This window comes from Lactuca saligna, chromosome 9 (genome assembly GCF_052625555.1).
Source record: "Lactuca saligna cultivar CGN05327 chromosome 9, ASM5262555v1, whole genome shotgun sequence".
Lineage (NCBI taxonomy): Eukaryota > Viridiplantae > Streptophyta > Magnoliopsida > Asterales > Asteraceae > Lactuca > Lactuca saligna.
Window position 1 is genome coordinate 163688986 of NC_136425.1, and position 9535 is coordinate 163698520.

Below are 9535 nucleotides of genomic sequence, written 5' to 3' on the forward strand. Positions count from 1 at the left end.
AACACGATACGGACATTACGAGTTCGTAGTGATGCCGTTCGGACTAACCAATGCCCCAGCCGTATTCATGGATCTTATGAATCGGGTATGTCGTCCATTCTTGGATAAATTCGTGATAGTATTCATAGACGACATACTCATTTATTCAAAGAATAAAGAAGAGCATGGTCAACATCTGAGGCAAGTTTTAGAGACGTTACGGACTGAGAGACTGTATGCAAAATTTTCAAAATGTGAGTTTTGGATTAGAAATGTGGACTTCCTCGGTCACGTGGTCAGCAAGGAAGGAATCCACGTGGATCCATAAAAAATCAAGGCTACCAAAAACTGGTCTGCGCCAACTACACCAACAGAAATTCGCCAATTTCTAGGTCTTGCTGGTTATTACCGAAGATTCATCCAAAATTTCTCCAGCATCGCAAAACCTCTTACCGCCTTAACCCAGAAAGGTGTGACCTACAATTCGGGAGAAAAGCAAGATGCTGCATTTCAGACTTTGAAACAGGCCCTTTGCAGTGCGCCCATCCTTTCCCTCCCAGAAGGGACCGAAGATTTTGTGGTGTATTGCGACGCTTCGAAGCAAGGGCTGGGCTGTGTACTAATGCAGAGGGGAAAGGTTATTGCATATGCCTCACGACAACTGAAAACGCATGAGGTTAACTACACCACTCATGATTTAGAACTTGGGGCGGTGGTCTTCGCTCTTAAAATCTGGAGACACTACCTATATGGTACCAAATGCACTATCTTTACAGACCACAAGAGCCTACAACACATCTTCGACCAGAAGGAGTTGAACATGAGACAACGACGTTGGGTCGAATTGCTCAACGACTACGAATGTGAGATTCGCTATCATCCAGGAAAGGCTAACGTCGTGGCAGATGCCCTTAGTCGTAAGGAGTACTCTGGCCGAAGAGTGAAGTCATTAGCCATGTCAATCCATTCACACCTGTCAACACAAGTCAAGGAAGCTCAAATAGAGGCCCTGAAACCCGAAAACGTGACAGGTGAGACCCTTAGGGGAATGGACAAGAATTTAGAAATCAAGAGTGACGGAGCACACTACCTCATGAACCGAATATGGACACCCAAGTTCGGTGGACTTAGAGAGGTAGTTATGAGCGAGGCACACAAGAATCCATACTCCGTACACCCCGGGTCAGACAAGATGTATCAAGATCTCAAACAACTCTACTGGTGGCCAAACATGAAAGTAGAGATCGCTACATACGTGAGCAAGTGTTTGACTTGCGTCAAGATCAAAATAGAACACCAGAAACCCTCAGGACTACTCCAACAACCTGAAATTCCTGAGTGGAAATGGGATCAGATTTCCATGGACTTCATAACGAAACTGCCCAAAACTCAGGGTGGCCAAGATACTATTTGGGTAATCATCGATAGATTAACCAAGTCCGCTCATTTCCTACCGATCAAGGAAACGGATAAAATGGAAAAGCTATCGAGAATCTACATCCGAGAGATCGTACGACTCCATGGAGTGCTAATGTCTATCATCTCGGATAGAGACAGCAGATTCATGTCTAGATTCTGGCAATCATTGCAAAAATCCATGGGAACAAGATTGGACATGAGTACAGCCTATCACCCCCAAACTGACGGACAGAGTGAAAGGACGATCCAAACCTTGGAAGACATGTTACGAGCATGTGTAATCGACTTTGGTAAAGCATGGGATGTTCACTTACCCTTGGTTGAGTTCTCCTATAACAATAGTTATCATACTAGTATCAATACTGCTCCATTTGAAGCCCTTTACGGCCGTAAGTGCAGATCACCTCTGTGCTGGACGGAAGTGGGCGACACACAACTGGCAAAAGGTCTAGTCCCTGATAGCACCCTCACTGGTCCAGAGATCATCAGAGAAACTACTGAAAAGATCGTGCAAATACGAGAACGACTGAAATCCTCGAGGGATAGGCAAAAGAGCTACGCCGACAAAAGACGTAAACCCTTGGAATTTCAGATTGGCGATCGGGTACTACTGAAGGTCTCACCCTGGAAGGGCATGATACGCTTTGGAAAACGTGGGAAGGTAAATCCTAGGTACATTGGACCCTTCGAAATCATTTCAAGGGTTGGTCCAGTAGCCTACAAACTCCGACTTCAAATAGAGCTTAACAAAGTACATCCAGTATTCCACGTATCAAACCTGAAGAAGTGTTTGTCCAACGAAACACTTGTAATTCCACTCGATGAGATCGAACTAAATGAAAATCTTAACTTTGTGGAAGAACCCATCGAGATCATGGATAGGGAAGTTAAACGAACTAAACAGAGTCGCATTCCAATAGTAAAGGTCCGATGGAATGCTAAGAGGGGACCTGAGTTCACGTGGGAACGAGAAGATCAAATGCAACAGAAGTATCCACATCTCTTCCTCAGCCCCTAAGACTCTTCTTTTGTATTAAAATTTCGGGACGAAATTCCCTCTAACGGGGGGATGATGTAACAGCCCGTTATTTCAAGTCAGTAAAAATCGAGTCCTGTAACCTCTTTGAGGAAGGAATTAGAATATCATCGAAAAATGAAGTATTCAAAAACTCTATTTGGAGTACACTATGTGGTAGGTATCGTCTTAAGGTTTCCAAACATATAAATAACACAAAAATCCGAGTTATAACGAAGAAATTATGACCATTCTAAGTTATCCGACAAAAACCGGCAATACGAAGTTGCGTAAAAACGCAAAGTTTCAATAAAACACTTTCTGACCTTAGGTGTCTAAATGAAAGTCATAGATATCGTTAAACTACAAACATGGATAAAAAGAACGCTCAAATCGGACATCGTATGAATAAGTTATGAATTTTTAAAGAAATTCCTTAATCACGTCATTTTAATAAATAAATAATAAAAATAATTTCGGAATTTGCCAACGGAATCTAAATGAAAGTTGTAGATCGTAGTCTCACCTTCGCGGGGATATAAAGAACGTCAAAAATGGAGTTCGTATGAAGGACATATGAATTTTTGAAGTTTGATAAATAATTTATATATAATTTTTATTAAAAATTCGGTATTATCCGAAGGGGAGTCAGCCTAGGGCCGTTGTACGCACCGCGTACCCTCGTACGCCCTGCGTACTCGAGGCCACGGCCTCGGATCATCCACGTCGCCCCTATGTGAGCTATCCCTCCCCGTCCCGTCCGAAGCGCTGCAGCCGAGGATGCGGTCAGCAGTGACGTCCCGTACGCGCTGCGTACGGGAGTACGCCCCGTGTACGCATGCTTCTCAGCCCTCTATAAATAGCATGCGAGGGTTCCCGGGAAAATGGCTCATTCTCTCTCCTTTTTCTTGCATTTTACCTCGTTTTCCGTTCTCGCACTACCCCGAAGCCCTGGTCATTTTGTGCAAGTCCCGAAGGTCGATTTTACTCCCAAGGAATCCCGAGAATCCCGAGGAAAATCCATTTCCCGAGACGAAACTCTGCCCGATTTTCCATCTTGCTATCTTCAAACTTTCAAGTGAGTTCATACCCCTTTCAAACACACTTTAAATACATTTTAAATGCTTTTATACTTCTTTAGGGGGGGGGGGAATACAAGTAAACATACGGTTATTATCGTATATTTTATAAAGTTTCACTTCGCTTGTTTTACCGAATAAATCACTTGGAACTCATTACTATTATGGAAAACTCTTGTCATACTTTGCGTGCATTAGACTTATACAAAGTATATAATTATTTCAAAGTACCTTTCATTGTTAAGTCGTTTTATACATTCTAAAAACTTATGATCTTGCTTTGTCAAACATTGTGAAAAAGGATAAACTTTGCATATAAAACTATCACTTTATTATAGACTTAGTTGAGAATCCATGAGATGTGTATATCTTCAAACGTTACTTTTCTTTATTAGAAAGTAATGTTGCAAGTCCTGTCTATAACCAGAGTCTCCCGTTCGGAGAACGTGTCAAATGTGTATAGATCTATACGGGAAGTCATGATCCCGCGCCCTGACTGTTAGCTACAGTCCGTCCTTTGGAGTGACAGTTTGTCATAACGCTACGACGCCTGAAGAACGTCGCTACAAGCATATTATGTTTAGTATGGTTATAAAACTCACCGGATATACAATTAATACGGTATTATGCTTTTATGAACGAGTAGCTATTAAAACTATGCTACAACTTTTAAGCATGTCGGTTGCTTGCGATTTTCGGTCTTAGAGACTGCTAGTTATGTTAGGAAAATAAGGGGTTTTCCTGGATACAAACCAAACAACTAATAGGAAAATAAGGAATTTTCCTGGTGCAATTACTTACAACTTATAACACGAACATTCATATGCATTTCACACTTTTATAAGAAAATAAGGGTTTTTCTTGGAAAACACAACAGTTCGTATCTCAACCATTAGGGAAAATATGGGATTTTCTGGATCTAATACATTCATTGTCAACACAACGAATCATAACTCTTTACATTTTAAATACTGCATTTTCTGGAAAACATACACGAACTTTCGAATGGCGTACATTTTCTCAAAACACTACTTATGAACTCACCAACTTAATTGTTGACACTTTTTCTTTGAAATAACTTGTATTCTCAAGCAGGTTTGGAGATCAACTTTTGGGGATTAACGTGCTGACGTTAATTACTTCTTTTGAAAGATGTTTATGTATTTATCTTTTGATCATGTAACGAATACAATTATGTAAACATTTTGAAAAACTTAATATATATGGTGGTGTGTACTTTCCTTTCTATGAACTGTTATGATACTGAATATGAATGGTTTGGGGGTGTGATAGATTGGTATCAGAGCTTTGTTTATAGGGAATTAAGTATATCAAAAGCATTCCTTTTTGATATACAACTATAAACTCAACTGGGCAAAAATACTCTGAGAAAATTAATACTTTTGAAATTAAATATAATTAGTTTTAAGGTAAGCATGCACTCATTTTATACTAATAACAGTTTCATAGTAAATAACCCTAGAAGTATTATAAATAAGTTGTGCAGTACAGGTACGCCTTGGGACATGTAATCGGAACTGGGAAGAATATAGCCTGATCAACTATATTTGTCCAAGAGCTGACTAACGTATTTCAAGGAGTGTCTGCAATTGACAACAAATTTAAAACTTACCAAAAGCATATCGTTAAAGAATACTAAGGGAGTATTCGAGTGCCGTCAACCATTAAACTTAAGGGTAAGTTTCATGTGCTCTAGCTTATAGTAAATTTTTTAACTCTATTCTCGTACAGTCTAAATGGCGGGATTCCATCACCCCAATGACCCCTACTACCCCAACCAAGGTAATGGAGGGTGGATCGAAGAAGATCCTAAAGAAGACGAAGAGCCTATAGAGTTGGAGGGAGGGGATGACTCTGGCACGGATTCGGAGCCATAAATTATAAATCCACCAATCCCAAAACCTCCCGTCTACGTGAGGAACTTCCAAGGACCCACTCCAGTGTGGGGAAGTCACCTCCATCATTGGAGCCAACAACAAAGCTTACGCCCTTCCTACGGCATGTGCCGAGACTTCTATGATGTGTGAAAATTTACCATGCTGCTCTGAGTTACCTCAAAGATTATGTCACAGGATTTTGTCAATGCGACTATGAGTTGGAACATCTGTTCGGAACTAAAGATTTTGTTGCAAAGATTGATTATGTGCTTCCTGAAGTTGAATTGCTTACTGATGGACCAATTGATGAACCGATTATAGGGTTTGTGTACACAACAAAGAAGACAAACAAGAAAGACTTTTTCAGAGTCCTGGATAAACACCTAGTTCCTACCAAAGCTCTTCAGAAATTCATTAGCCGAACATCCAAGTCTGAAGCTCTGAAACAAGTGTAAGCAAAGTTTGTGAGTTAGATTACCTGGTACATTGAAGTCCGAGAATGGTTGTTTTGAGCCTACACGTTCATCAAAGAAGAAGCGAACTAAGCTGACTTGATAGCTAAGTTCACTCAGGGGGAGATTGTTGGAACATGAAAGTGAACCTATAGCAATCCTAAATCCTTTTGTTAATTCCGAATTTAGCTGTAGTTCCGAGGTAAAGCCTGCTACGGAATCTCTTTGTGTCTGGACCTGATGTTAAGTTGATGATATGAAGAAAGAGAATGAAGGCATTCCAGAATGAACTTTGTTTGATGTTCCGGAATATGTATTTTGTCTTTATGCATTTAATGTATTTGTATTTTGTTTGATTTAACTAGTCATAGGACTTAGTCTTTTTGTCAACTCAAATATTAAGAGTGTCTGATGTAACTCTTTTATCCAGTCCTATGTATATAATCGGTTAGTACCATGTACTTCATTATCCTACTTATAGGAGCATTCAATGGTAAATCAAATGACAGATTGTTCAAACTTTTTAGCAATATTTCATTTACTTCATTCTCTTTACTACATTCTCTTTGTTCTTCATTTATTAACTTTACTTTGATCTTAATTCTTATTCCTCATTTATGTATTGAATATTTGTTGAATACATTGACTCAGACTTGACTAATCTATCCAGACTTAACCGGAGCATTCATTAGTAAGCAGACATTGATCTTAAGTATTAACTCAAGGTTTGAGTTTTCAAACCTTGTCCCTACACATCAGATTAATTTGTTTTCTCAGTAAGTCATAGGTGTGACCATATACATCCTTTGTTTACAATGGATTGGATCTTTGCAGAATCTAATTTTAAATCATGATTTAGGGACAAAGTTTTGGTTAGTTAAGAGATCTTTTAGAAACTTCACATACTTTGGCATTTAAGCCAAGGCTTCAAGGAACATAATATTGATTTCAAGGGACTTAATGTGATCGTATAACTTATTGTAGTCTTTAGCATTCTTCTCTTGTCTTGCTGTACTGTGAAAGGACAACGATGGGCGGTATGGCTGAACGAGATCAACATTTTGTTTTTCAAGTTCTAGCCACGTCGTAGTGTTAGCACCATGTTGTAGCAATTGTTCATAATTCTTTTGTTGACTAGCTTCTCGACCTTCTTGCTCATCACCCGGGTTGTTTCTATTAATGTGAGTGAGATGGGTAACAATTTTCCTACTTCTAGTTCTAATAGCTTGGATGAGATCTCTTTTTGGGTTTTTTTCGGTGTTTCCTGGAAGGGATCCTGATGATCTTTCGTTGAATTTTTTAGCTAGTTGCCCAAGTTGTTTTTTGATGTTGAGGATTCAAGCTTGCTGATTTCGAAGTAAATCATGTTGATATCTCATTAGAGCTTGCTGATATCTTATCGTTGCTTTGGTTTCATCATGCCTCTTTTCTAAAGCAGCTACAATGCGGGTCAACATTGACTCAAAATCGGGTTTCTTTTCAGGATTTGGTTCCTCTATTTGTTAAAAACCTCTTCCTTTCTACTCAAAGTTCTCATCTTTGTCTTTCTTATACTCATCATAAGGTAACCACTTTTTCTTGGGCTTTATCCAGTCTTCATCATAACGATCACCGCTTGAGTAGCAATCTTGAACATTTTCGTTTCCATTCTCATCCAGATCACAGTCTCTAGATAAATTTTTGGCCCGTTATAGTTTTCACACCCCACTCTTATAGCATGGATTGTTTGATCTATTTTAGTCATCCTCCTATCCAAGTTATGAAACATTGCTAAGACCGCTGACATGTCCTCTAAAGCAGCATTCATGTTTCCCCTAGTTGCATCATATCAAGGGTTATGGAATTCTTTTGAATGTTTAGAAAATTCCTCGATTAGCTCCTTGATTGCGGCTGGTGATTTTGTTTGTTAGTGGCCCTTGAGAATCAAGGAACTACCTAGTTGTGATGTTCACCCCGCCATAGAAAATAGAGACTTCTTGTTGGATGTTTAGATCATTTTGAGGTAAGTTTGTCAACAAACCCTTGCATCGCTCCCACGCCTCATACAATGACTCACCCGCTTGTTGCTTGAAATTTCCAATAACCTTCCTTAACATGGAAAATTTCGATGGTGGGAAAAACTGTTTTATGAACTCTTCCCGCATTTATGCCCAAGTTGTTATTGTGCCTAGTGGGAGTGCCTTAAACCAATCTTTTAATCTACCCTTAAGAGTAACATGGTGCATTCTTAGCAAAACTGTCTTGCGTGGGACGTTGGTATGTTGAAATAGTCAGCGATGTCATTGACCTCATCAAGGTGCATTTAGGAGTCTTCATAGTGTTTCCCACAGAAGGGTATGTCTTTCAGTTGAGCAAGGATGTTGCCTTTCAGTTCAAAGCTAGCGGTGTTGGGAATTGTGGGTTTCACAAGTCCACGTCCGGTGTCTTCATGCATCCACCTCTTGTAGGCTTCCATCGTGATGTCCGCAATGTCCGTCATTTTGGTTTGCCTTTTGATTCGCTTACTTTGTCTAATTCATGTTCGCTATCGGGCTCGTAACCTAACTCCTTTTTGTTAGGAGTCTTCTCAAAACATTCGAATTCGCTTTCAAGAGTTCTTTTGTTTGATTCTCCGAGTTTGGTTGTCTTCTTGTTATGTAATTATGACTCAGGATTGTCAAACGGTGGTAAGATTGGTGTGTTTGACCCTCGGGTCACAAATCATTGAAATAAAAAAAATGCATAAAAGGAACAAACGAAAAATAGAACCTAACTTTTACAACACCACGACGTAGTGTTAATGACCACGACGTGGTAAGTCAAACAATAGATAGACTGAAAATAAAAATTTGAAAGAAAATAGGCAGAAAAATCCTAATAAAATAGCATATTCAAAATACCCAAAAATGGACCGTTCCCCGACAACTGCGCCAAAAACTTGATGCGTAAGTAATTATGCACTAGTTAATCCTACTAATTTAACTAATTATTATCTAAGGCAGTGTATCTTGTTGAGAATAGTTGTAACATCCGTGATTTCAAGGTATTGCTAATTTATTTAATCTTGTATTTAATTGTTTCGGGCCATGAAGTTATTTTGGGCTTAGAGGTTGGGCCTCTATGTGTTTGGGCTAGCTGAAGCCATACGTTGGGCGTAAGCCTTACATATGCGTGGCGTAGTAAGAACAAGGAAAATACGGAGCTATGCACATACGCGAAGTGGTACACGCAACGTACGTGTGCTGACTCAAAACCCTAATTTTTATTGTTCAAGATATATATATATATATATACACACACACACACACACATCATTATGTCCCATGCCCCAGCCTCCTTAGTTCAAAAACCCTAAAATCTAACCATCATCATCCTTGTGTGTTCTTGACCTTATGAAGTTCATTTTTGGTAGCTTGGAGCCTCAGAAAGAAGAAAAGGAAGTTGGTGAAGGAGAGTTAGTGAAGCTTGAGCTTGAAGATCTGAAACATCATCACCATTTAGCACTCATTTGAGGTATAAAGTTCAAAACTTGTTTTATTAATGCTAAGATTTCTTAGGTTTGAGTGTTTGGACCTTTTTTGGTCCCATGGGTGAAGCTTTTTTAATCACGGTCATTTCTTAAGCTTAGAGTTGCCACTCTTGGTGCTAATTGAGTCCTAAAGTCATAAAGTTTCCATATTGGAGGTCTTGAAGTATCCATACATGAGTATTGGT

At 39.3% G+C, this 9535-nt stretch overlaps 1 non-coding gene across 1 annotated transcript; it reads left to right on the forward strand.

The window, feature by feature from the left end:
* Positions 1–7831: 7831 nt before the first annotated feature.
* Positions 7832–7938, forward strand: LOC145019136 (small nucleolar RNA R71). Its single transcript, XR_013667454.1, has one exon. It is a non-coding gene; the product is annotated as a small nucleolar RNA R71 (small nucleolar RNA).
* The last annotated feature ends 1597 nt before the right edge of the window (positions 7939–9535 follow it).